The sequence below is a fragment of the Corapipo altera genome, unplaced genomic scaffold, assembly GCF_003945725.1.
Source record: "Corapipo altera isolate COAL_440 unplaced genomic scaffold, ASM394572v1 66, whole genome shotgun sequence".
In the NCBI taxonomy this organism is placed as follows: Eukaryota; Metazoa; Chordata; class Aves; order Passeriformes; family Pipridae; genus Corapipo; species Corapipo altera.
In genome coordinates this window covers 4,126,885-4,152,663 of record NW_020884924.1, presented here as the reverse complement: position 1 = coordinate 4,152,663, position 25,779 = coordinate 4,126,885, and the positions used below count along the sequence as shown (strand labels likewise).

The 25,779-nt window shown below is 37.7% G+C and overlaps 1 long non-coding RNA gene across 1 annotated transcript in view; it reads right to left on the bottom strand.

Moving 5' to 3' along the window:
• Positions 1 to 3,168: 3,168 nt before the first annotated feature.
• Positions 3,169 to 25,779, bottom strand: part of LOC113953841 — a 36,795-nt gene continuing 14,184 nt past the window's right edge. The window contains exons 3-5 of the long non-coding RNA XR_003530035.1: positions 13,866 to 13,932; positions 8,624 to 8,781; positions 3,169 to 3,322 (exon numbers count right to left, since the gene is read on the bottom strand). This is a non-coding gene — a long non-coding RNA (uncharacterized LOC113953841). The remainder of the gene's footprint in view (positions 3,323 to 8,623; positions 8,782 to 13,865; positions 13,933 to 25,779) is intronic.

Here is a 25,779-nt window from a genome sequence, read left to right as displayed (position 1 = left end):
TGCAGGGACACCTCTCACTAGACCAGCTTGCTCAAAGCCCCATACAGCCTGGCCTTGAACACTTACACGGATGGGGCATCCACAACTTTTCCAGGTAAGCTGTGCTAGTGTTCTATCACCGTCATAGCTCTTCCTTACACCTAGGGTGTAGAGATGAGTAAACAGTGCTGCAAAGAACATTTCTATGCTGACCGAGACAGAATTACTTGTGGATAAGGAAGACAAAGAGTGTAGAAGGAAGAAACAGGGAGGTGAATGACAGTGACACAAGCTGGTCTTACAAGCCCTATTCATGTAAACAGCTCTTAATTGGTCAAGTAATCTTAATGAAGTAACTGGAAATTCTGGCATGAATTAAGATCATCTGTGTCAGGACTACACACTTGGGTGTATATAACAAGTGATGAAAGTAATGATTCAGAGTATCAGGTCTTTAAAATAGAATAGAATTATAGAATCATAGAATAGATTGGGTTGGAAAAGACCTCCAAGATCATCAAGTCCAATCCCTGATCCAACTCCAATTACTATACCATGGCACTAAGGGCCACGTCCAATCACTTTTCGAAAACCTTCAGGGATGGTGAATCCACCACCTCGCTGGGTAGGCCGTTCCAATGCCTGATAACCCTCTCTGTAAGGAATTTCTTCCTAACATCTAACCTAAACCTCCCTTGGCAGAGCTTGAGTCCATGTCCCCTTGTCCTATTGTTGGTTGTCTGGAGAAGGGACCAACCCCCATCTGGCTATAACCTCCCTTCAGGCAGTTGAAGAGAGCGATGAGGTCGCCTCTAAGCCTTCTCTTCTCCAGACTAAACAACCCCAGTTCCCTCAGCCTCTCCTCGTAGGACTTGTGCTCAAGTCCCTTCACCAGCCTCGTTGCTCTTCTCTGGACCCGCTCCAGCACCTCAATATCCTTCCTGAACTGAGGGGCCCAGAGCTGAACACAATACTCAAGGTGTGGCCTCACCAATGCAGAGTACAGGGGAAGGATCACTTCCCTGCTCCTGCTGGCCACACTGTTCTTGATCCAGGCCAGGATGCCACTGGCCTTCTTGGACACCTGGGCACACTGCTGGCTCATGTTCAGCCTCCTGTCGATCAGCACCCCCAGGTCCCTTTCCGCCTGGCTGCTCTCCAGCCACTCTGTGCCCAGCCTGTAGCGCTGCAGGGGGTTGTTGTGGCCAAAGTGCAGGACCCGGCACTTGGCCTTGTTGAACCTCATCCCGTTGGAGCCAACCCATCTCTCCAGTCTATCCAGATCCCTCTGCAGAGACCTCCTGCCTTCCGGCAGATCGACACTCCCTCCCAACTTGGTGTCATCTGCAAATTTGCTGATGATGGACTCAATCCCCTCATCTAAATCATCGATAAAGATGTTAAAAAGGACTGGGCCCAGCACTGACCCCTGGGGAACACCACTGGTGACCGGCCGCCAACTGGATGCAGCCCCGTTCACCAGCACTCTCTGGGCCCGGCCCGCCAGCCAGTTCCTGACCCAGCACAGAGTGCCCCTGTCCAAACCATGGGCTGCCAGCTTTTCCAGGAGTATGCTCTGGGAGACAGTGTCAAAGGCTTTGCTGAAGTCCAGATAGACCACATCCACAGCCTTTCCCTCATCCACCAGGTGGGTCACCTGATCATAAAAGGAGATCAGGTTGGTCAGACAGGACCTGCCCTTCCTAAACCCATGTTGGCTGGGTCTGATCCCTTGTCCATCCTGTAGCTGCTGTGTGATTTCACACAGGATAATCTGCTCCATATATGAAGATGGGAAATTAAAAGAGACCTTAACCTGACATAAACTGACTCCTAATTACTTATAATTCTGAAGAATCATATTGACTCTCTGGACTAATGCCCTGATTTAGACTAAATAACAAAGTATTTGGGAAATGGTAAAAATAAATTAAATTAACTATGCATTTTTATGTACCTTTTAATTCAAACCGAAGGCACGATTCCTAGAAAAATTATGTCCTGCTAACAGCCTGATTCATTTTAACCTGCAATGCGCAGAAGGAAAACAACACTACCTTTCATCAAAGAGTTGAACCAGTATTTGAAAAGCAGACATCTGTTGTCTTGTAAGCCTCTGGATTTTTTCTCATCTCAATGTGACTAAGTAAACAGAAGAAAACTGTTTGCTTTGTGTAAGAAATAGAAGGATTGTAAAAATGCTTTAACTTTGCTTGGAATTCATCCAAACTAAGGAAATTAAGTTTCTTTCTGTAGCAAAACTGACATTCCTCCTTCTTTTACCCGTTACCCTTTGTCAAGAAATCTTAAAATGTCAGCTTGAACTGCCCACCCTTACTCTTTGGAACTTATTAGGTTAGTTATCAAAACTGCCTTCGTTTGTATCTGCTAGATAATTCCTATGAAGGGCATATGCAGTCTCCTCAGCTGCTGTTCACAAGAGGTGATGTGCATTTTATATAAGAAATGATGTTCCTTGCACTCCCACAACTTGAAATATGGTCCTTTGAAATTTTTTTATTACCAAGGTGTTGTTGCTTCTTTTCAAGCTTTTGTACCCCGTGGGAACACCCTAGTGTTTTTCTTTTTTTTTTTTTTTTTGCTACAAGAAGTTAAAGTAGAAGATCAAAGAGAAACAGCATGAATAGAACAGTCATTAATTTATGTTCTCTATTTTAAAATGCAAAAACCAAACCTAACCCAAACAATAATATTTTCTTATATTTCAAGAAGATATTTTAAAGTAAGTAAATAAAATTAATAAAACCCCAAAATTTAGCATTCAAAATTTATTTAACTGTAATTCTACAGTGTTTGAAGGGAGCCTACTATAAACCCAACAATTTTCATATTGTTCTGAAGGGGAACTTGGTTGAATTCCCCTCTAAAATGTATAAGAAAATATCACTGATCTATATAAACAATGCCACTGTTATTTCCTAATTATCCCTTCATTTGACAAAGCTGATCTTGGAGGAACCCTGCCATGACAAAGTCACAGAGATGAAATCTGGTCTGTACAAGTATGTGTGCATTAATATAAGTGTCCTTTTTACCATTCAAAAGTGTAGGAGATTGTCAATTGTGTAATAGTTTACCTGTACGACCTGGAACAAATGAGGTAATGAAATGGAAAAGAGAACATTTTCTCCCATCCTATATCTTTATTTGTAGCAAGGTATGTGACTGTACAAAGAAACCAGAGGGGGGTGATCGATTTATTGTTTCAGTCTTAGCCCTTATGAAGCTTAGGGTTTCAAATCAGGCTACTGTGAGCTGTGCCATACTTCTGAGCTGGCTTTATGGTCTGTCATCAACAGCACAGGAAGAGTAAGACGCTGAACTGTAAAAAAAAAAAAATGAAAAAGTGTAAACATGTTAAGTAATACCCATTAAAATGCACTTCCACCCTTTCAAGCTGTTGTTTCCTCTGTTTTGGTTTAAAATGTCTTTAAATGCTCTGAGTTTTTCCTGCCTTTATTTGTATCATCATTCATGTGCTCTGTGCAGCAAAGGCTCTGTCATTTTTAAACTACTGCTAATCTTCAAATAGTCAGCCTTGAAAATTCATTTCAGGCAATGGTTTTGCATAAATGATCTTAGCTTAAGAGGTTAAAATGAGTTGCCTAATTGTTGCATCCTCTTTCCCCCCCTCCCCAAGAAATTCAGTCACACACACTTTACTGATTGAAGGGATTAGGTTTACCATGTTTTCATATTTTACAGCTTTAAGAGGGGAAAATCTAAAAACAGTGTTGAACATAGGAACTGCACAAGTCTTCTTTCCAACTTTTATCCTTAGCTGCTTCTAATTTCTCCAGTCAAAAAATAAAGACTATAATTTGGATTTATTTTTTTTTAGCTGAATGGCTGTTTAACATACCCTCAATCATTTAGCTGAGTATCTGATAATCACTATACTTGCCCCACAGCACTGGCATCTGTGCTTCTCTAAAATTTTTGTACTGTTTTATATTCTGCAGTATAACTTAGCAGATAAATAATTTCTTGCCAGTGAAACAAATAAACCAACCAACAAACAGAAAATCCCCAGACCAGCATTGTGACTACTTCAGTGCCTCTGCAACTTTTTTGCTTGAGAGGAAGAAGAAGGTGCTTGAAAGAAAGTATTAGTAGATTTGCTCCTCTGATTGAATATTGTTACAGAACCAGAATTCTTCTTCACTTAAGACATAGTATAAATAACAGTGTCAAAAGTAATTTTGTCATGATATTCGCTAAGTATGTTAACTTTTTGTCAGCCTGTTAAAGAAGACTGCTCACAAGGGAAAGTTCATTTGAGTTTGGGTTTCACATGCCTTTAAGAAAGGGTTGCTTGCCTAAGAAAAGTTAAACTGTGCACATTAAATCACTCTCCTGAGTTTATGTTCCAGAAGGAAGTAAGGAAATACTTTTCTTAATATGTTTGTGTCTACAGTGGAAGGTGTTAGTGGATTTATTTCTTTATTCTCAATTTGTTCCCAACAGAGTATTGATAGGAGGGAAGAAGAGATGCTGCTGACAATGAGAGGGAAGGCAAATGCCCCTCTGGGAGAGGACGTTCCGGCTTCAAGGAGTGTTAAGAAGAAAGAATCTCATCTAGGACTTAGGAACCTGGTTCTTACAGACAAGGACCTTGGCAAGGGGATCACAGTTGCATCTTGGAGGGGATGAAAAAGCTTTTTTCTGGGAGTAGAGAGCACTGAGAAAGTTTGTTGTAATCTGGAAATGCTTGTTAAATCTGAAAGTAAGAACCTGACTTTGAAGAAGAAAGAAGGAAGGAAAAATGTGGTTTGTAAGTTTTCCTTTTCAGATTTTTTGCCCTGCCTCAGCTACTCTTTATAAGTTCTCTCAATGTAAGAATTTAAGTATTCCAGGTTATGTTCTAATTAAACCTTGTTTCTTCACAAGCTTCTGCTGTTCTTTAAGGAAGTCCTTCTAGAGAGAAGATCAGGGAACATAACTTGCAAAGTCAATTAAATCTTCTCAAAAAAATCTGCGTTCATCAGTACTAATTTTAAACTTATCTAGAACATGTCTTAACATATTTTACCAATCTGGGCATGTATACATTCCAAATACTTAATTTGCACGCATGGTCTCTGTAAGAACATACACAATTGGACAAGTTCTGTGTGAACAACTCTGCAGGTCTCATTCTGGAAAGAAGGTCTTAAAATTTTATATTAGAAACATTTGTTTTCTGTATTTTCAGTGTTCCCTTCACATTGCATATTTGTTCAACACTCAATGTAACAGGTTCCAAATTTGGACTCTTACAGGCTATTTATATTCTGAAGCAACAATAAGTATTTTGTTAAAGTCAAAAAAAAAGGGTCGATGTTAATAAACATTCATATTATTTTATAGTTATTGTAAGTTGTATGGAAGAAAAAACAATTTTCTGCCATATTTGCAAATAAAATCATCCTGGGCCTCTCACCAGGTCCACACCTCTCACAAGTGTTTCAGATTTCTTCCAAAACAATAAGGTAGGGTATTTGTTGTAGTGATATGAACAGAGAGATGTCTTTCATTACTCCCAACCTTACCATCAGACACAGCCTAACCATGTTAAAAATGTTTTCTTCCTTTACCACATAAATTCCTTGAGCAGGGCTAAGGATATTTCATGACAAAAAGGTATAAAACCATGAATGGAATGAACAAGAATTGCAAGTCCCTGTACTTAAGCTTATGAAGATCTAGTCAAGGTTACACTGGTATTTGCTGGATATGAGCTAGATTGCCCATAAAAGTCACTGTGAAAAAGCTGTGCATGTAACACAGCTCATCCTTTTTTTTTCAAATAGGTATGAATTAGATATAATAATTTCTTTAAAGTTGCTCTTGTTTGACCACTTTGGTATTATTCATAGAACTGTACAAATGTCTGTAAAAGGCCAGGGAATCAGCCAGATTCCATACAACACTACAGAAATATATAGGCCAGTTTGTACGAGCAAAATGTTTCAGGCTCATAGCTTCAGTGAAATCATCCTGAGTTTAGTATCAGCTTCTGCTTCAAACTGTCCAAAACATTATTTGGTAAAATTTTCAGTAATCTGAAATATCCAACCAAAACAAGTAGGGAGACAAACAAAGAAAATCTCTTTTTCTTTACCATTTTTTTTTCTGAAGGCAACCTGTTGCTATGTGATATAAAATTTAGAGGTTAATTTTGTCTCAATCTTTTTGAAGAAAGTGCAAGTCTAAAACTATAAGATTTAAAATTGTGACAGGTGAAGAAAATGGCAAAAACTGTCTTCTTTTTAGTTCTCCTCTGTCCTTTCCCATATTCAAGAACACAAGTAAAAGTAAGGTTGGACAAAGGAAAAGAGTGTGGGAACGGAAAAACCACACACTGTAAGTAGAAATAAGCACAGATTAAAAGAAAAAACTCTAGCTGTAACTATTCTCTGGCTTTGGACAGATTTACACAAAGTTAATTCCTTTATTTATTCAAGGGTATGAGCTGAATCCAAGCAGCTGAATTGTACAGTGTGTAATCCAAACATTTCAACTACTCAGGTCTTCTTTCCTATCCCAAAAGGATTCTAGAAATTCCCTTTCAGCTCTGATGATTTCCAGAAGGAAAGGAACTTTTTACTCCTTATTTAGCTAGTATCTTACCTCCTCTCTGTTCCTGACCTTTCTGTGTGTGATGATTTATGAAGCAGAGAGAGGGTAAGAAAAGAATGCCAAGCACTACTCAAACACCAGACGCAAACTTCAGCTGACCTTTCCTGTAAATGGGCAATGTGAGGATGGCTCCTTTCTTTCAGTTCACATAAAAGAATATTTGTAAAATCTAATTATTTAATAATAAAAGCCCAAAGTTTGGACATCACTTTAAGACATTGCAAATAGTATGTATCTCTGCAGGTGACAGGATTTCATAACTACAGAAAATGTAGTTTTACTTAGATAATGTAGCATAATTTCCTTACTTTGTCAAATGCAAAAGGTTGTTAACACTGTCTCAGCCCAGCATATCATCTGAAATGAAAAGCATCATTGCCTATCTTTTCCAACTATAATAGTCCTATCTGCTGAAGTATTACCTTTGTATGAGGAAGCCAAAGTCATCATCATCCATTACTATGGTGGCTGATATTATATTTATCTCCACCAAAACGTTGGATTTTTAAACCAGTGAAGAGACTTCAAAGGATAAGTTACGCCTGGAGTTTGACAGGATCCACCTGTCCTAGTGAGTAAAATGGATCTTTGGGCATAAGCTGTCGGGGCTGAACGAGTGGACTTTAAGCTGGATACTGAGGATTGCAGTAGGTAGGCCAAGGGCTGCCATTGCACTGCCCGGGGGTGTCAATACCACTGGGAACATTCACACTTCTGGGAGCACAGAGGGCTCAGGAGCATATCTGAAATACTTGTACACCAACACATGCACCATGAGAAACATACAGGATGAATTGTAAGCATTGGTGAGCTTCCAGAGCTATAATATCATTGGCATTAGTGAGACTGGGTGGAATGAGTCCCACAGTTGGAATGCTGAGATGGAGGGTTACAGGCTGTTCAGGAGGAATAGGCAGGGCAGGTGAGGTGGAGGTATCACACCATAGTTAAGGGAGAGGTTTGATTACACAGCCTTTACAGTTAGTGGTGATGGGGTTGAGATCCTCTGGGTGAGGATTAGGGGGATGGAAAACAAAGGAGGTGTGGTGGGTGTCTACTACTGATTATCCAGCCAGAAACCATTTTCTCAACCATTTTCTGTTGAGAACTAAACAAAGGAAAATGTGCCTTTTTTACTTACATGTTCGCTTTAAAATGACTTGATCTCCTTTTGAATGGAGAGGTTGCATTTGCTGCATATGTAAAAGACTAGATGTCTGGTGTAGGTCCTTTTCAACTGAAATAGTCTATTCTATTTTAAATTTTGTGTTGATATTTAAGTGAAAATATTTTGCGTGGGGTAGCTTATTCCTTACCCCTTCCTTCCAATCCAGTATCTGTCTGACTACATTTCCATGAGTTCTTTTAGTGGGGTAGATGACCACACTGCAGAGTAGATTGTAGTTGCCACAAACATATCAGAATATTTCATGCTCATGCCCTTCCTCTCTTTTACCTCCCTAAAAATAAATATGGGCTGCATTACTCCAGTGTATATTGCTACCATTTTTGCCCTCTTGAACACAGAAATTCTAGGAATACAACCTCAGTAAATATGTAATTTCCCATCAAATAGCAAAAGAAAAGCAAGGGAGAGAGAGGGGAAAATGGAATAAAGTGAAGACATTGAAAGTTCTCAGAAAAACTTGACTTTAATGATTTAGTCTTCATTGCAATAGGCTGGGGAAAAAGCTGTGGAAACAAATGGACTAGCTTTACACTGTTACAAAGTAGGAGCAATGTGGGTGATGACAAGTTTGCAGAAGAAAACTCACAGTGGTCACTGAATTTATCGTTATCTACCAAGATGTAATAGGTCAACCAGTCTTTTTCATATCGACTCTGATAAGAGTTGTGGCATTTTTTTCATTTTCAGTTCTCAGGTACAATAAGAGACATGCTTACCACATATATTAGGTCATTATTCTGTTTATTTTATAACTGGTGAACAACAGAAATAGTGGAACAATTTGCTCAGATCCATTTCTCTTGATTTGCATACCTTGACTAATGCATTGGTTTGGATCCACCTTAAATCGCCTAGTGTTCTCAAGTTGAATGTTACTATTAGGTCTCCAAACTTTCATAAATTCCACGTTGGAAATACACAGTTTGCTACTCATTATTTCTTTTCCTTATACCACTATTAAAGATTTAATTCTGCAATAAAACATCAAAACTCAGCCAAAAATTACTCATTGAAATGAACAGCATGATAGTACACAATGCAACAAATAATAGACTTTATCCTGGAGAGAAAATCTGATGATCTTTTTGCAAGCCATTTTTGAGATAAAAGAGACGCAAAATATGAAAATGTGATTTTAATCAATAGCCATACTTATATAAATATCAATTTTGTATCTGAGTTTGCTGAGAGGTATCAGAGAAGACTTATACCTTTACCTCATATAAATTCTGATGAATTTGTTCTGATGGAAAATTGCTACCTTAATATCATAAGCAAAGGCTAATTCTTTATTTTCCAGCTGTCATGGAAAGTTTTACAAAGTGCTTAAAAATTTATAAAGTATACTTAAAAATTCCGGCAGATTTTGGAAAGCATTAGATATTCAAAGAGAGCATCTGATTTAGAATTTATAAACGAGACAGACTATGACTATGAAGCTTCTTGACATTTCTTAGTCACCCCGACTTCTCTCTGAGGGAGGTGCAAGTTATCATGACTCTGTCATGGGTCTGAGAATCTTTCCTAAAGTTTAAAACCTCAACCTTCCCCAGACATATCAGGATTTAAGATTGTGAACCTGAACCTTCTTTCTGATATGACACCGTGTAGCATAAAAATATTGTCTCTACTTTCTTTTTTTCAGTATTGTTCATTGTCAGCTTTTAAGGAAGAGTCAATGAATCAGCTCAGAAAACATGACTTTCCTAAAGTTGTCACATTATCTTTTTGGCCACCTGGCCTAAAATTCAGACAGAACAGACAACATTTGAGTTTCTCATTTTAAGGGTAATGCCATTGTTACTTCAAGGTAATGTAAGGCTGTTTCTGAATTTTGGGAGGAGATGACAAAGAAGAGTAAATTCATCATAGTTAAAACTCTAAAGACAGCATTACTCTGACCTTGACTACACATTTCATTAACCATGAAATATTTTCAATTCACATGACTTTCAATATCAAAGCTGCAGTTGAATATTGTTCTTCCTCCTTTCTTTTCCCTGGGGGGGAAAAAAAAAGATACAGTTGTTATTTCTTACGAACTCTGACTTTAGGGAATCAGTTTTTATATGGAAGTAGATTAAAAGTAAACATTTAGTTTCATTATTATCAGCATATAGGGTGAAGGAAAATTACTTAAACCTCTTAAAATTCTTGCTTTGGAAAGTTGTAGCTTTGACATAAGAAATATGCGGCTATGTTTGTTTGATTACACGTGTTACATGGTGTTACTCCTGCTTTAGTTTGGCTGAAAATACTTCAGCAGTATTTGTATTGATTTCCCCACCGTACAGCAAGGGAGAATACCTCTATAATTATGCTATTTCTTAGTTGGATTTGGGATTTGGGGAGGGGGTTAATTTCTTCTAAATTCAAATTAATGCAGAATTATAATTCCTAGATGAATAAAATATTATATTTAAATAAGTCATATAAGAGTCCAAACCGACATCTGTTGTGGTGTATAAAACTGAAATTAAATTATGTAAAAAAAAGTATTTTTATCAATTTTGATGGCTTTTAAATAAGTCTTCATTCAAATGAATTAATCAAAACTACATAGAATGAATGGCAGTCTGCGAACCCTCCTTATTTTCCAAGAAACAGAGTCTCTCATATTTTCTGTCTTTTGTTACGAGGACTAAAAGTGAGCATGCGAGGAACATAATTTTCATGTCGATTCCTTATGAATTACGTATATATACATATAACTTAATGCTGACCTAAGAAAATTTGAGTGCTTTTCAACCGAAGTCATACATTTAAAAAAAAAAAAAAAAGTAGATTTACAGTTGGTAGTAAAAAGTGTATGGTCATAAAATGATGTATTGATTCAATACTGCTGGCAATGCACACACAACTTACTGGAAAAGAAATATTCAAAACACTGATGAGGTATGTAATGAAAAATGAAGGAAATATGTGAGCATGGTATTTAGTAAAATCAGACAGAATATTCATTAAAATAATTGCCTAAAAACATAGGGTGTCATTAAAATGTTGCAGTATCAGCTTTCCAAATGGGCTTGGATATAACTATTGACTGTCTTAATAACTGGCTTCTTCAATTTTGATGCATGGACATGAACAAGATAAACGTAACTAGCTAATTGTTAAGAGAAGAAAACTGGAGTGGGGCATCTGTTTGTTTGCTTCTTGTATTTTCATACACTGTTGCTAGTATTTGTGAAAAAGCAGGGCTGAGCTATTACATCTTTTACCAGTCAAAACCACAAGAAAACACATGGGTATGTGAAAGCAATTGGAAACTTTCATTTTGCACCATGAAAATTAAGAAGAAGGAAGTAAAAGGTGTAGGCTTAAGAATACCTCCTTGGCAAGATTCATCAGTGATTCTGTACTTTGCTTTACTTTGCTTTGATTTGAGTATACATGACTAGCTTTCATTTTTAGGACACTAGAGGAGGCTCAGGAGTCAGGATTGTTTCCTTTTTTTAACAGACTGAACAAATTAATAAAATAACAACTGGATGGTGTGCTGGAAGAATGTACCTATTGTTCCTTGATGCAACTTTAGGGCCTTCAGCTGAACTGCATCAAGATTAATTCTGATCTTAGAGGACTCTGCTCAAATATATGAATAAATACTCTGCAATAATTTTCATTTCCATGAAAAATATACTCCTTGGCTTTTTCTCTTTCTGCTGCAAAAGGCCTAGGAAGGTGTTTGGCATTGGTTTAGTTTTTTGCTGTGTTATTTTGTTTGTTTGTTTTTGTTTTTGTTTCTGTCTCTGTTTCTGTGTTATTGCAATGTTGCTGGTTTTCGGGTTTTTTTTTTCGTTTTTAGTTTAACACTTTCATCTATGGCTCCGTGTTTTAAATTTTTTATCACCCTACTTTCTTGTTATGCCTGCTGCTTGTAATTTTTTTTTTTTTGTAAAACATCATTTAAGACTAGATAGATATATTGTCTCCACAGGGTATTTTAACAAATATATTTTATACAGACACTACCTTCTAGGTGGTCAGCATTCTGGAAGAGTTTAGCAGACCTTAATGTCATAAAGGTTTCATGCTATCTAGGTATCTAGGAGTTAAAGAGATGCATTCTGCTCAAGAGAATTATGATATATAATCTGTTAACTGTAAAATATAGATAAATTTTACAACAGAATTCAAGTAAATCTATACCCTACAGCACAATTACCACCATGACTGTTTTCCTTAGAATATAAAGTTTGTCTTAAGCATTTCTATATGATCACAGGAAAACATAGGTTGGGAGGGACTTCCAAAGACCATTTAACCCAACTTACCCCACCACACTATGATCAGGTTACTCATGATAGTGTGAGGTGAGTTTAAATTATCTCCAACAGAAGAAATCCCACAGATTATCCAGGCATCTGCTCTACCTGAATGACCACCACCTTTATGATGAAAATGTTTCCCTTGTATCTAGTTAGAATTATCCTGCTTGTGTCTGTTGCTTCTCCTTCTTCCACTGTGCACCTTTGAGAACAGCCTGGGTCTATCTTTCTATATTGTTCCAGTGCTAGGTCAATGTTTTCTATCAAAGAGCCCCAAGCTGAATACAATACTTTGATCACATAAGAGTGGGGCACAAAATTTACTGCTTGAACTGTTGGCTGTCCTATTTCTAATCTAGTCAAATATGAGGGTGGCCTTCATTGATGGAATGGTGCACTGCTGACTCCTCCAGTTCATCTGTTTTTTTGCCTAGAAACCCGGGTCCTGCATTCTGTGAAGCTGCATTCTAGCCAGATGACACAGTCTGCAGTCTTGCATGAGCTTAGTCCATCCCAGGTGCAGAAATTTATATTTACCAAAGCTGAACTTCAGTCAGTTCTTTTCATCCCTTTTCTCTGGATTGTGTTGTCCCTTGAACAGCACACCCATATTCCAGCCTTTCTTCAGGCCCCTGTTGTCCAAAAATGTATGGAAAGTGTACTCCGCATAAGCATCCAGTTTGTTAGTGAAGACTTCGTAGGACATGAGGTGAGGCTGACAGGCCTGTAGTTTTGTGGATCTTCCTTCTTCCTCATCTTCAAGATGGAGTATCATTTCTCTTTTTCAAATTATCAGCAGCCTCACAACAACAGCAGCTAAGTCCCCCAGCACCCTTGTGTCCCCGTGACCTTGTGTTTGTCTGTATGGCTTAAGTACATCTTCACTTGATCTTACCTCTATTGTTGGTAATACTGTTCTCCCACAGACTTTGCTAACAGGCCTGAGGACCTAGAAGGCATGTGGGCAAATCTAACCAGTGGAAAAAGTGAGGTAAAATAGTATTGGGTACCTTGACTTTCTCCATAACATTTGTCACTATCTTTCCAGCCCCACCAAGAAGTTGTCCCACATTTCTTTCACCTTCCTTTTATGCCAGCCTTCCTGGCTGTCCTTCACATGCCTCACAAGTTCCAATTCCAGCTAGCTGAGCTTTGGCTTTCCTAGCTCCATCTCTGCATGCTTAGGCAATGTTTCTGTATTCCTACCAGCTACTGTATCTCTGCTTCCAGCTTTTGAGTTCTTCCTTTATCTGGTTAGGCTCAATCAGAAGTTACTTGCTGATCCATGTTGGCCTTCTGCCATCCTTGCTATGATAGTCCTTGAAATATCAGCTCTCACATTACACCAGATTCTCTACATCTCTTTTAAATTTTAGCTCTTCACAGTCCTTTGATTTCCTTTTTTCATTTTTTTTTTTAAATTTTGCTTTCATTTTAATTGCAGCTAATTTAATTTGGCTACTGGGTTAGCTACAGAGAAATCAATAGTTACGCAATTATGAAACAGAAGTAAAACTGGAACAAATCAGCTAGCACCACCTCTTATGATTGCCTGACATTTCTCATGATGTGTTGCTTAGCAAGATAAAATTTGTCAAACCTCCAACCTTTCAACCTTTGGTGAAAGTTTTGGGGACATTTTAGCTATTTCTAAAAATGAGGCTAAGGTTAAAAAAAAGTGTAAAAAAGAAAAAGTAAAAAATAAAACAAAACAACCAACAAAAACCCCTCAACCTTTCCTAAAAAAGATATACATGCAAACTTCCCTTTGAATGACTTACCACCACTGTGGTAATATATGTGGTTTATCAGCTGTCAGTTTTACTGCTCCCTCCAAAATCCATTCAGGTACTGTGAAGAGTGACAAAAACCAATTGCCAGTAGTTGCGTGGTATGTACCGGAACTCATAATTCAGGCTGTCCCTTCCGTTGTTAACACCTAGCAAAAGCTACATAACTGAGACAAGGAAAAACTCAAGTTAAATGTGTTTCCAAACACCTGGGTACTAGAATCTATCACATTATTCAGAAGCAAGGTATAGCTTCCCAGGAACACCTTCTACAAAGTGGTGGTGTCATGCGAAAGGTGGGAGTTTAGATTTTGTCTGTTGGCATCCCCAGGAGAGTTGAGAGCCTGGTGCCCAACAGTCTCCCAGTGAGACCCTTCATCAACTGATTTACAAGATTGCAGGGTACCTCAACCTCCCTCGTTAGGGGGAGCTCAACAGAGCCAAGACCTCTCAGCGGGTCCTACGCCTGGTGTTATCTGCTGCCAATGATTACAAGGACTCACTGAACAGTTTACAGAATAACACTTTTTATTAATACAATTTATGACAGATTAATAAGGTTCAAAGGTTGTTGGCGATAGCGTCCACTGCAAAAATATGTTTTAAAGCAATCTACTGATACATATATTAAGTAAGTACAAGCTCTAATACGAAACAATTTACTAATACACTATGGGGTAAGCACAAGCAAAAGCTCTAGTTCTAAAAGCAGCATTCAACATGCAGAGAGTATATTTCTCACCCAAGGCATCCCTCTGGGAAGGGAAAAGATGGACTCAGCCTATCAACTGATCCTAGCAGTTCCAGTGGAGGTCTTCTCCCACTTTCCCCCTATTCCCAATTTACTTTTATTCTATTTTCTTTATGTTTGGATGAAGTTTGAGTGGGTCTAGTCATAAATATCTTTTATTTATGATTGGTGCATTTAATGGGGGGGGGTGGTGGTCATGGTTTGGCACCTGAGTAGGGGGTTCAACATGATTGTTGGCTTCAGCAGAAGAACATCTAGATTCTCTCTTGTCAGACAGGTACTGTATGGTCTCAGGACCACAATATTCTCCCATTCTGCTGGGATTAGAATGGAGGGGGGCAGGTAAGCTTTGCTTCATTCCACAGTCCATTCTGTTTCTCTGAGCAGATGTTTATCATTGTACTGGGGAGCATGTTGACTTCAGTCCATCCTGGGAGTTGCAGCTGCTTTTTACTTTAAAATTCTGAATCGCCTCTAGCTTTAACTCTATCCATCATCCCACAAAGGGCCTACAAAATTCCATAGTTCCCTGTGGCTAACTGCCCTGCAGGTGAGATGTGAGCTACCAACTTTAGCAATGATACATCAGGATCCTGTTTCTCACAGATTCTGCCTGCCAGCTCAACTGGTCACTCTGTAGTGCTGGGTGGAACTCAGGGGAAGCACTTGTTTTCCCCTTTGTGAAGCTGGTAGTCTGGTTAGAACCCCTGTTGGCATTTCAAATATAAACATTTCACAGAAATTGAAAGTGTCTCACCTTTATGTTAAAAAAACAAAACAAAAATCCCTCAAAACATTAAAAAAAAGTGACATGAGCACCTTCAGTCTCAGCACTGCTGGTACCTTTATAATCTAAAATAATATATATGTCAAAATGTTTATTCTTATAGAGAATTAAAGTCATCCCAATGTTTCACAATACAATATTTCTAGAATGTGGTAAAATTTGTTTGACTTCTCAAAGTCCACAGCAAGGAGGATTGGTAACATCCTGTTTAAAAAAGAAAAACTCATCTAGGTACTGTGCCTTTAAGAGAATATTTGGAAATATTGGTAACATTTAAATACCTGAGAAATTTCATCGTCATATGCTTGAACCATGGTTCAGCATAAATACATGCAGATGCCTAACTGTAAAACAGCAGAGGTTATTATTGACATCAGTGAGGTATTATTTCCAAACTACTTCACCACACAGGTGGTGGGCGTAATTTTGAAGGCTACTGAACACTGTGAATCTTCCAATACATCACAATTTCACAGAAACACCTGTGTTAAATAACTCTGTACTGATTCTGTATGAAAATGCATGGTGTTCAATAGTCCTTTGAATTAAATGCCTTGCCAACAAGCCACAGGTGTACACCACAGGAGCACATGATAAAGTAATTGTAAAGGATATGATGACAGCTCTCCATCCATAATACCACCTCCCCAAGATGCACTCATGCATCTATTTAATATTTAGGTATTTTCTAACTAGCTTCAGAGTCATCTAAGCAGTCAGTATCAATCCCAAAAGTAGCACTAAGTAGGAAAAAAACCAAACCAAACCAAAAAACTCCCATGTAAATCACATTTAAAACCCATTGATTCCAGTCCAGGAAGCAATAAAATAAAACCATCACCCACTCATCCCCCCCAAAAAACCCCACAAAAATACATGGTAATACTTAAATAGATAGGATAACTTTGAATTTTAATATTTTAAAATTTAGGTTCTGCAAAATGTTTCCCTTACAGAAAATGTTACTACAGAAAATGTTGACAGGATAAATACTTCAAATCTGTTGAAATCTATAGACAAATTTTATTAATCCTTTAAAATCTACAGGTTAGCTTAAAAATTCAATAGCTATTGTACATTTCTATTGCACAAGTAAATTGGCAGTGGTTTTTAAATGAATATATTTGGGTTCTGTAGACATTGACTGATGCTAGTCCTATTCTCTGAAATAGAATTTTTGCAAATACTTCTAGCACCTAAAAATTTTTGGAGTAGTTACATGATGTGAAAATTCCAGAAAAATTTAGACATTTTGATCAAACACTTGTGTTTTGCCAATCTGTTTTGTCCCCGCCCCACCTCAGGCAATGAGGATGGGTTTAAGGAACACAGTCACCAGCTTTAAAGAATAAGTGTATAAGTTTATTATAGTGCAAACAAGTAAAGAATTACAAAAGAAGCAGTGGCTTATGAAAGGATACACTTAGTAATGCATCTAATCATTACTACAAAGAAAGTCTTATAGTGATTAAGAAAGAGATACATCATCAGCTACCCTAAGTAATTATCATCATTCATACAGCACTTCAGTTGGGAAGGCCCCTATCACACTGAAGGACTGTAGAACCTCTTCCCGGTAACTGGGAAATCCTATGCGGTGTGTCCACCCATAGGGGAAGCCTCCATCTTTGCTGAGAGAGGGTTCAGCTTATATAGTGTTAAACCAACCAGCTTACATCACTCAATTGGTGTGGAAAAACAATCTGTCTTTATTCTTCTCCTTGGTTTTCCCCTGAGGCCTGGCCAATGCCCAGAGGGAGACCAAGGGAGTCAGTTTGGACTGACTATTATCAAACACCCCATGGCCTTGACTAGTCTCTAAATACAGAATTATGGCTACATTGATATCTCAAATATGAACCAGCTGCAACCATGTGAGGCCTACTGTTTTCACGGCCTTGGCTGAAAAGTCATATTTATAACACATACAAACCTTACTAATTATTAATAATATGCTGTGCTAACAAACATGAATGTGTATTCTTAAAGAATTACTAAGGATTATGCAGCGTCTTGGTTAATAAGCACATATATGGCTAAATGCAATACTAGGTTAAATATAATATTAGGTTGCAGGGTCTACCTATAGGTCAACTTTGGCTCAGAGCCAGTTCTTCAGGCCTCAGCATTACATTTTGTAAGAAATCTGAAGAAAAAATCTAAGCACAGCAAGTGCTCAGAACCTCCTTCTGAAATATTTCACAATTACGAAAAAAAGTACATATTATATATGAAGGTTTTTATCAGCAAACAGAAATTTAGGGTCTTAAAATATCCTATAGAATGATAAAGCTCTCAGTAGCAATTGTCAAAGCATAGAGCCACCCATATTCACAAAAAAGTACTGCCCTTTGTTTTATTGTGTTCAGCAGAGCACATAGCCTAAAGGTTAGTCAGGAAGAATTAATTTTCTTATGATCACAATTAAAAGATCCTACACTGCCAGAGTGGATGACTGGACAAAGCCAGGCTCTACAACCATCGATTACTCAGGAATGGATGTGAGTTTGGCTAGAACTAATAAGAGGAAGAGCAAAGTCAGATGGACTAAATCTTATCTTGCTTCTCTCTGCTTTTGGTATGACTTTTGATTTTAATCTTCTCCACAAGCCTAGGCAGTTCATGGTTATGTGTACTTGCATAGCAGCTAAACTGTACAAAACATGTTTATAAGCTTGTGTGTTTTTGCTTTGTTTTAATTACAAAAATCAAGATTAGCATCATCCCAAGTAGCTACAAATTTGGGAAAAGTTCAGGCCAGGTTTCTTGTACTACAGTTGAAACTTTGCCTTTAGTCCCGTCCCTTGTGTCTGCCTATTTTCAGTAATGATGACATTCACTCACCTTTTACCACAGCCTAATTATTAAAATATTGAATAGAAATTCTGTGGGGATAAGAATGAGCAAATCTCTCACTCCCCAGTCTGCAAATATGCTAAAAGAGTAAATCATAGAATCACAGAAGAAACTTTTCCTGTCCACAGCAGCCAGTCTGTCAGATTCATGTCATTTAATTACCACAAATGGGAGTCAATAGCTCCTTCCATTAACTTGTATCTAATTGTCCACTGAATTCGGATGCAATCTCTTTCCTCAAAGTGCTGAATACTGAGTAGGGCCAAGATTTTTTCCTCACACTACTGCTGTGTTAATGTCTCCCCTTCTGCTTTTCTGTCTCTCCTACATAAGGAGCAGTTAGAGACAGTCCTTTTTAACTTCTCTGTGCATATATACACATACCACAGACACGTGTCTCTCTCTCTCTCTCTCTGTGTCTTCTCAACAAAAGAATTCAGAGCATGTTTTAGAAAGAAGTATCTACGATGTCATAATCTTTAAGGCACTATGGTTTTAGTAGCTATCAACAAGATTGATAATTGATACCAATGCTTAACAGTGGAAGACTTCAAGGGATTACGCTATGAGATTAAAGCTGAAAATCCAGGGTCTCTGTTAAAATTACAGTAAAAGTCACAATCTCTGATGGGCACAGTGGTGGCAGATAACACAGACTGACTGATGGATTATGCAACTGCTTCCTGATTTCTGTGGATGTTTTTCAGAAAATTCAAACCCACAAAATATATTTTCCCTTATATTCAGCTCCACACATGGTGGATTCATCTCCTCTTCAATGGATAAAAAAAAAATGATGTCTGTACCAGGGAGTGGTGGCAAATGGAGTTAAATCCAGCTGATGGCTGGTCATAAGTGGGGTTCCCCAGGACTCATTACTGGAGCCAGTTCTGTTTAATATTTTTATTAATGATCTGGATGAGGGGATCGAGTGCACCGTGTCGGTTCACAGACAACACCAAGTTGGGTGAAGGTGTTGATCTGCTGGGGAGTGGGAAGGCTACACAGGGGTCTGAGCAGGCTGAATTGATGGGCTGAGGGCAATTGTATGAAATTCAATAAGGTGAAATATTGAGTCCTGCACTTGGGTCACAACAATTCCATGGAGCGCTACAGGTTGGGGGAAGAGTGGCTGGAAAGCTGAATGGAGGAAAAGGACCTGGGGATGCTGATTGACAACCAGCTGATTATGAGCTGGTATCATGCCCAGGTGGTTACAAAAGCCAGTGGCATCCTGGTTTGTACCAGAAATAGCGGGGCCAGCAGGATTAGGGAAGTTCTAGAGTCCTCCTGTACTCAGCACTGGTGAGGCCGCACCTCAAATCCTGTGTTCAATTTTGAGCCCCTCGTTGCAAGAAAAGCATTGAGGTGCTGGAGCCTGTCCAGAGAAGGGCAATGATGAGGAGAGGCTAAGGGAGCTGGGGTTGTTTAGCCTGGAGAAAAGAAGGCTGAGGAGAGACCTTATTGCTCTCTACAACTACCTGAAAGGAGGCTGCAGTGATGTGAGGATCAGTCTCTTCTCCCAGGTAATAAGCGATAGGAAGAGAGGAAAAGGCCTCAAGTTGAACCGTGGGAAGTTTAGATTTTATGTTAGGAAGCATTCCTTCACTGAAATGATTGTCAAGCACTGGAACAGGCTACCCAGGTAAGTGGTGGAGTCGCCATCCCTGGAGGTAATTAAAACACATGTAGATGTGGCTCTTGGGGACATGGCTTACTGATGGACTTGAGAGCGTTGCATTAATGGTTGGAATTGATGATCTTAAAGGTTTTTTCCAATCTAAATGGTTCTGTGATTCTATGATCCTCTGCTCTGCTTTTGCAGTGTTGATATTTTCATGTAATACACTATATTTCTCAGCCCAGCTTCTCTTCCAGCTCAGTCTTGTATTCAAACCCTCATCCTGATCTTTTGAACATCACAGTCTAAAATAATTCAGTGTTATAAATTCCTTTCCAAGTTATAGAACAGAATAAGACAGGTCATGAAGAAACAAATCTTTGATGACAAGTAAATATCTTTTATAATCTAATTTCCAAATGTCACAAAAATCAAGAGACACATGGAAATTGACTTAACTAAGTATTAGATCATTTTTTGCGTGCTTCTGATCAGTTTTTTAATAAGATTATAGAATAATAGACCAAAGTTTCTGCCTTGGATGAGATTAAAAACCAGGCCCAGCTATGAGGACAGAAATTCCCATGCTTAAATGTAGCTGTGTTGTAGTTCCACATACTTGAAAGTCCATGGTCGTAAAGGAGAAAGCTAAGCACATGCCTAAGTCCTTTAAGGGTCAGGGAATCTTAAAAAAAAAAAAATCAATGGCACTTTGAAGTGAGTGCACTGGCATCAACTTTATCCATATTATATAGAACATGCCATGAAGATATTCTCAAAGAGCGATAAGATTTTTAGACAAATAATGTACAGCATACTATTAAAATTTCAATGGTTATAACCTATATTGAAAAAAACCCAATACTCTTTTGGGATCTAGTTAAAATATATTGAGGAATATAACCTATCATCAAGAATATAGCTGTCATGAAATTAAGTGTACACTTAAAACACTTATGAAAACCAGATGCTGGTTAAATTATTGGGGGGGTTAATTTGAGAAGTATAGAAGAAAACAGAAGCTAATGCCTGAGTGATGATGAGGTAAGCCAATCTTCAAGCAAATTGACTTACTCAGACAAAGCTGTTTTCTTGGTGTTCAGAATTCTTGGTTGTATCAGGCAATTCATCCATCCATCTGTCCACTCATCCATTCATACACCCACCTGTTGTCCCACTTACTGTCCCAGAACAAGGGAAGCAAAAGTACTGTTGAAATTTAGGATCATTTCCTTTTTTCTCAAGTAGATGAGTAACAGACAGAAGCATGGGGACTTTATCACAAAGGGTTTTAAATGTTTTTTTAAAATTATGGTCCACTTCAGGTCACTGTAAAAGATTCATCAGTTTAAAGAGTCTTGTGTGCTGTCTCTTTCTTTGAAATCACTTTTGTCTTCATGCTTTCTTCACTTAAATACTGTCTGGTTAGAAAAAGTTTACTAATCACTACACTCATTGATACCCACAGGACTCCAAATATGAGTAAGTACAGTAGATATGCATGCACTGTGTTTGAGATAATTTCTGGTTTAGGACCGGCAAAAGACTGAAAATTGGTGCCTCAGTAGATGTGCTTACAGAGAACAAAAGGACAACAGCTGTGCAGCTAGACTTGTATCATGGCAACAGTTAAAAATTAATTCATTCTATCTACCTTATTGAAATTCATTTCCTGTCCAGGGACAACAGTGTTAAATGAGTTTCATGAGATGGTTACATGTACTGTTGAATCATTTTAGGAGACTTATCTTAAAGTAGTGGGATAGTTTTGGGTATTTCTCATGTGTATAGAAAGATAAAAGTAACTCTACAGACTGTACTCTGTAGTTCATTCAATACCATATCAATTGCTTTGATATTTTCTGAAATATTAGCTGCATAAAATTAAGGTTGCTTTTTTCATATTCCCAGTAATCTAAGGCTACATGCAACTGTTTCTTGGAGGAAGAAAACATAAGCACTACACTGGTGCACATGCTCTAAATACCTTCATATTGGCAGTATGACCAATTTCTATCACCAATACCCACAGCAGGGCTTATCATGATCTTGCTTCTTATCTGCTTTCCAAAGAAGCTTATGAATGCTGATATACAAAAAGAAAGATGTGTAAGTACAAGAGTTCACACACAGTCTGAAAGATGTTAAACAGAAGACAAACACATTAGCTTTTACATTCTGGATATCTATATTCAGTTTCTGCTAGTGATAATCAGTTTGATGGTTTCAATTTACTATTAGTTGCAGCAGTCACAAAATATTGATGCTGTTGGCTGACTCCCTTTAATAAATGACCAAGAGCATCTTTTGAGGATCAGGATGGAGATATGTATTCAGAGCTGTGCAAGAAACTTTTGAACATTGCCATTTCTTCTATTTCATGAACGCTAAACCCATGTAAAGTTATCTTAAAATCTCAAATAAAGATTCAAACCTCAGAAAAGAAAAAAATTTCTTGCTGCTGCATCTACAGGCAGCTCCATCTTCCTATTCTCATGACAAACTGATAACTCGACAAGCCTGGCATTTCTTCTGTAGGAATTTCTCTGCACTTTAACTTAAAATGATAATGTAACAAAACTTAAAGTCTTCTCCAATTGTGAATGTGTCTTAACACTAAACTATTTTCTGTTATTAGAACGTCACAGACAATGACTACCAGTGAAGTATGAAGGTTAGCCGTGTAATGGAGACCCATCCAATTTCCCACCATACTCAACATACCTTGTGTCATCTGGTTTGAATTCCCAAGAATTATATGTAAATTTGTATCTGAAGTGGGAGCCCACACATGCAATTCCCCATCCCTCTACCTCTGTATCCCTGTACCTTGGCTTTGAAAGTTTAAAGGAAAGCCTACCTGTCAAGACTAGAAGGGAACAGCAATGTACTCTGACAGCTTCCTAGTATTAATCCTGTGGGAACCAAGGTTCTTGCATGGGCCAAGGTACACAGCTGGTACTGAGCATCAACTTAATTTTTCTGTAGCTAGGCAACCCTCTTCAGATATTAATACTTGCTGAAGACAGAAAAATCAATGTCTATGAAGTGTTCCAGCATCACAACAGCACAATATTTGAGCAATTGGACTCTTACTGTTACACGCTTCTGTTTGTTAATGCAGCATCCAAAGTTACGTAAACCATCTCTGCATACAGTCCAGTTGCCATTTTGTGATGACAAGCAGTGCAGAACATTACAGGCTGTGATACAGAAGGAGATTTACCTCTTCTCCCCTTTTTGCTAGTGCACAAGAAAGTCCTTTAAAATGAACGTATATATCTGCCTCTGCCTCTGTGTTTGTGTGTGTGCATGTTCATAGAAAATTGTAATATGCACCTTGGTAACCTTTACATGCTGTGAGATTTAACAGGATTTGCATGCTGATCTTGTAATTGTACGCTTTTAAGTCTTGATGTTTTTCTTTGTAAGCAAATGGCCCATGATTTCAAGAACCCAAAACTAATGGTACTGGGTTATCTGTTGATCATCCTCCAAGTTAACTTGGGGACAGTTATCTGTGTATACCAAATTAATTCCTAGGACACCACAGATAAATACTGCGGATTCACTTGTTATGTATAGTAACCTCAAGTTACGGGTCTCTAACATTCATTAAAAGTTTTCAGTAGATACTGAAAGACAAAGCAACACTTCCAGACTGGAAAAAATTCCCTCAGGTTAAGGATACAACTCAAGTTTTCATGAGAAATTAGATTAGACTAAACAGAAGACATAAGAATGTTTTACTGTAAACTAAAGTGTAACAGGAGTAGACAAGCTAATTCACTTTCATAGCTAATATTTATAGTGCTAAATCTGATACATAATCACAGAACCAAAAGCCTATTTATTTTGGTAGAGACAAGAAGGAATTTGTTCTTAATGTTTGTAGTTTCTTGAAAGCTCCTTTACATCAGATTTCTAAAAAAGGATGCTGCCTGTTACTGTCTGATAATAGTTTGGGGAAATGATTTAGCAGGGAGTGGAAGTTGCAGGGCTTTTAAGTTACTTACAAAATTATTTGAAAAATTCAGTGTTCCAAAGATATTTCACTCCTGAGACCTGATGTGACCACTGACAAAGAAAGGACAGACAATTTAACACAAAACTAGCAGTAGAAGAAGATGGGACAGAGGTCATAGCAAAAAACCCCACAAAATAATCTGTGAAGAGGTGGCAAGGTGGGAGGTGAGTAAACTCTTTTGTGAAAGGGTGAAAAAATACTGAATGGTATGTTTAGGATTCTGAAAGTTAGCTGAAGAGGCTGGCATGTGACAAAGAAAAGAGGCAGCAAAAAATATTCAATAAGAAACCGCAAGAGGAGAAACTAGGACAAAAATGCAGTTAAGAAAAAGGATTTCTTTGTCATTATTTTCTAATTATTGTCGTTTGCTGAAACTTTCCCTGTTTTAAACAAGTTGGAAGGAGACATTTCTTTTCAGAGAAAAGTAGTGCAGTTTTTTGTAGCTCACACTGACTTTCCTTTTCTTGCTGTTGACAAGAACTAGATAACATTTATCAGCTCTCTGAGAGGTTGATCCAGCACCACTTGAGTCAATAGAAGTTCTTCTAGTGACCTCAATGGGCTGAAGATCAAGCAGTGAATGAAATGTCTTCCGTGTATGTGCCAATAATAACAAATTCATCCCATACCCTGCGAGTGCGCCTGATCCAATATCCTTCCCCTCCCCAAAACACAAATTGAGGTGAAAGAGATTATAAGAACTCAGTTGCAGCTGTGACATCTTAATGGATCTCATGTTAGGAGGTAATACAAAGCTATTAAAATGTCCCAGCATAAGTAATTTGTTACTAAAGGAAACACAACATCACTGTTTATACTTTCACAAAATCTTGTAAATAATAATGCTGACTGTGACACACATGCCTGTCCATTTTAGGGTATTAGACTTACCATCTTAGGAACAGGAGAAAGTAAACATAATCAATAGGTAAATGTTTACTAAGTGGAAAACAGCAGCCAAGTGCAAAAGGCTCTTCTGAGGTAACTACTGTCCGACTTTGTCAAATTTAAAGGAGACAATTAGAAAGATACATTAATAATGACCAGTTCCTTAAACTGGCAACTCTGTTAATTTGTGCAAATCAGCATGGTAATTGATTTTGTTCTTCAATTTTGCACATGATCATTGTATTTCAGATGGAACACAATATTTTGCTCTTTGAATTTTAGAATATAGCTGTAAACAGATAAAGAACTGTTCTTATTCTTTATTAATACAATTCCAATTCTATCTTACTTTTTCCAGGGCTATAAAGTTTTCATTTTACTTCGCTTTTATGTTTAAGTTTAACACATGTATAAAGACTTAGGGCATCCACTCTGATGTTATTTGAGTATAAAAGTCTCAATTCAACCCAAAATATATTCTAATAAAAAGTATCACATTGTGATAACCTCTGTGGGTGTAGATGCACGCTGTGTGTTAAATTCTTCAAAAATATAGTCACCTACATAAATTATTTTATTATTGTTCATGATGCTGACAATATTATTAATAGATACTAATGCACTGCAGTGTCTCTTTAGTAACCAAGCATAAGGTTATAAAAACCTACTACTTATTTCAGAGATGAGAGCTGTGTTTTATCTAAAGAGAAATAAACTGACAGCGTTAAAGGCTTTAGATCATCATTAACTATTAATTAGATTATGCTGATTTGCACAGTAGGATTTAATCTAATATTTTATCTTGGACTCCTTCCTAATCTTAGTTTAAACATGTATAATACAGTTTGAAGTCTATTTGTGAATTTCATACTGACCACCTATCAAATGCTGGGCAGTGTAGCTGAAAAACTGCTGATATATCATGACTTTAACCTGTCTAGATGCTACATTTTTTTACAGTTTTTAGGAAGACTTTCA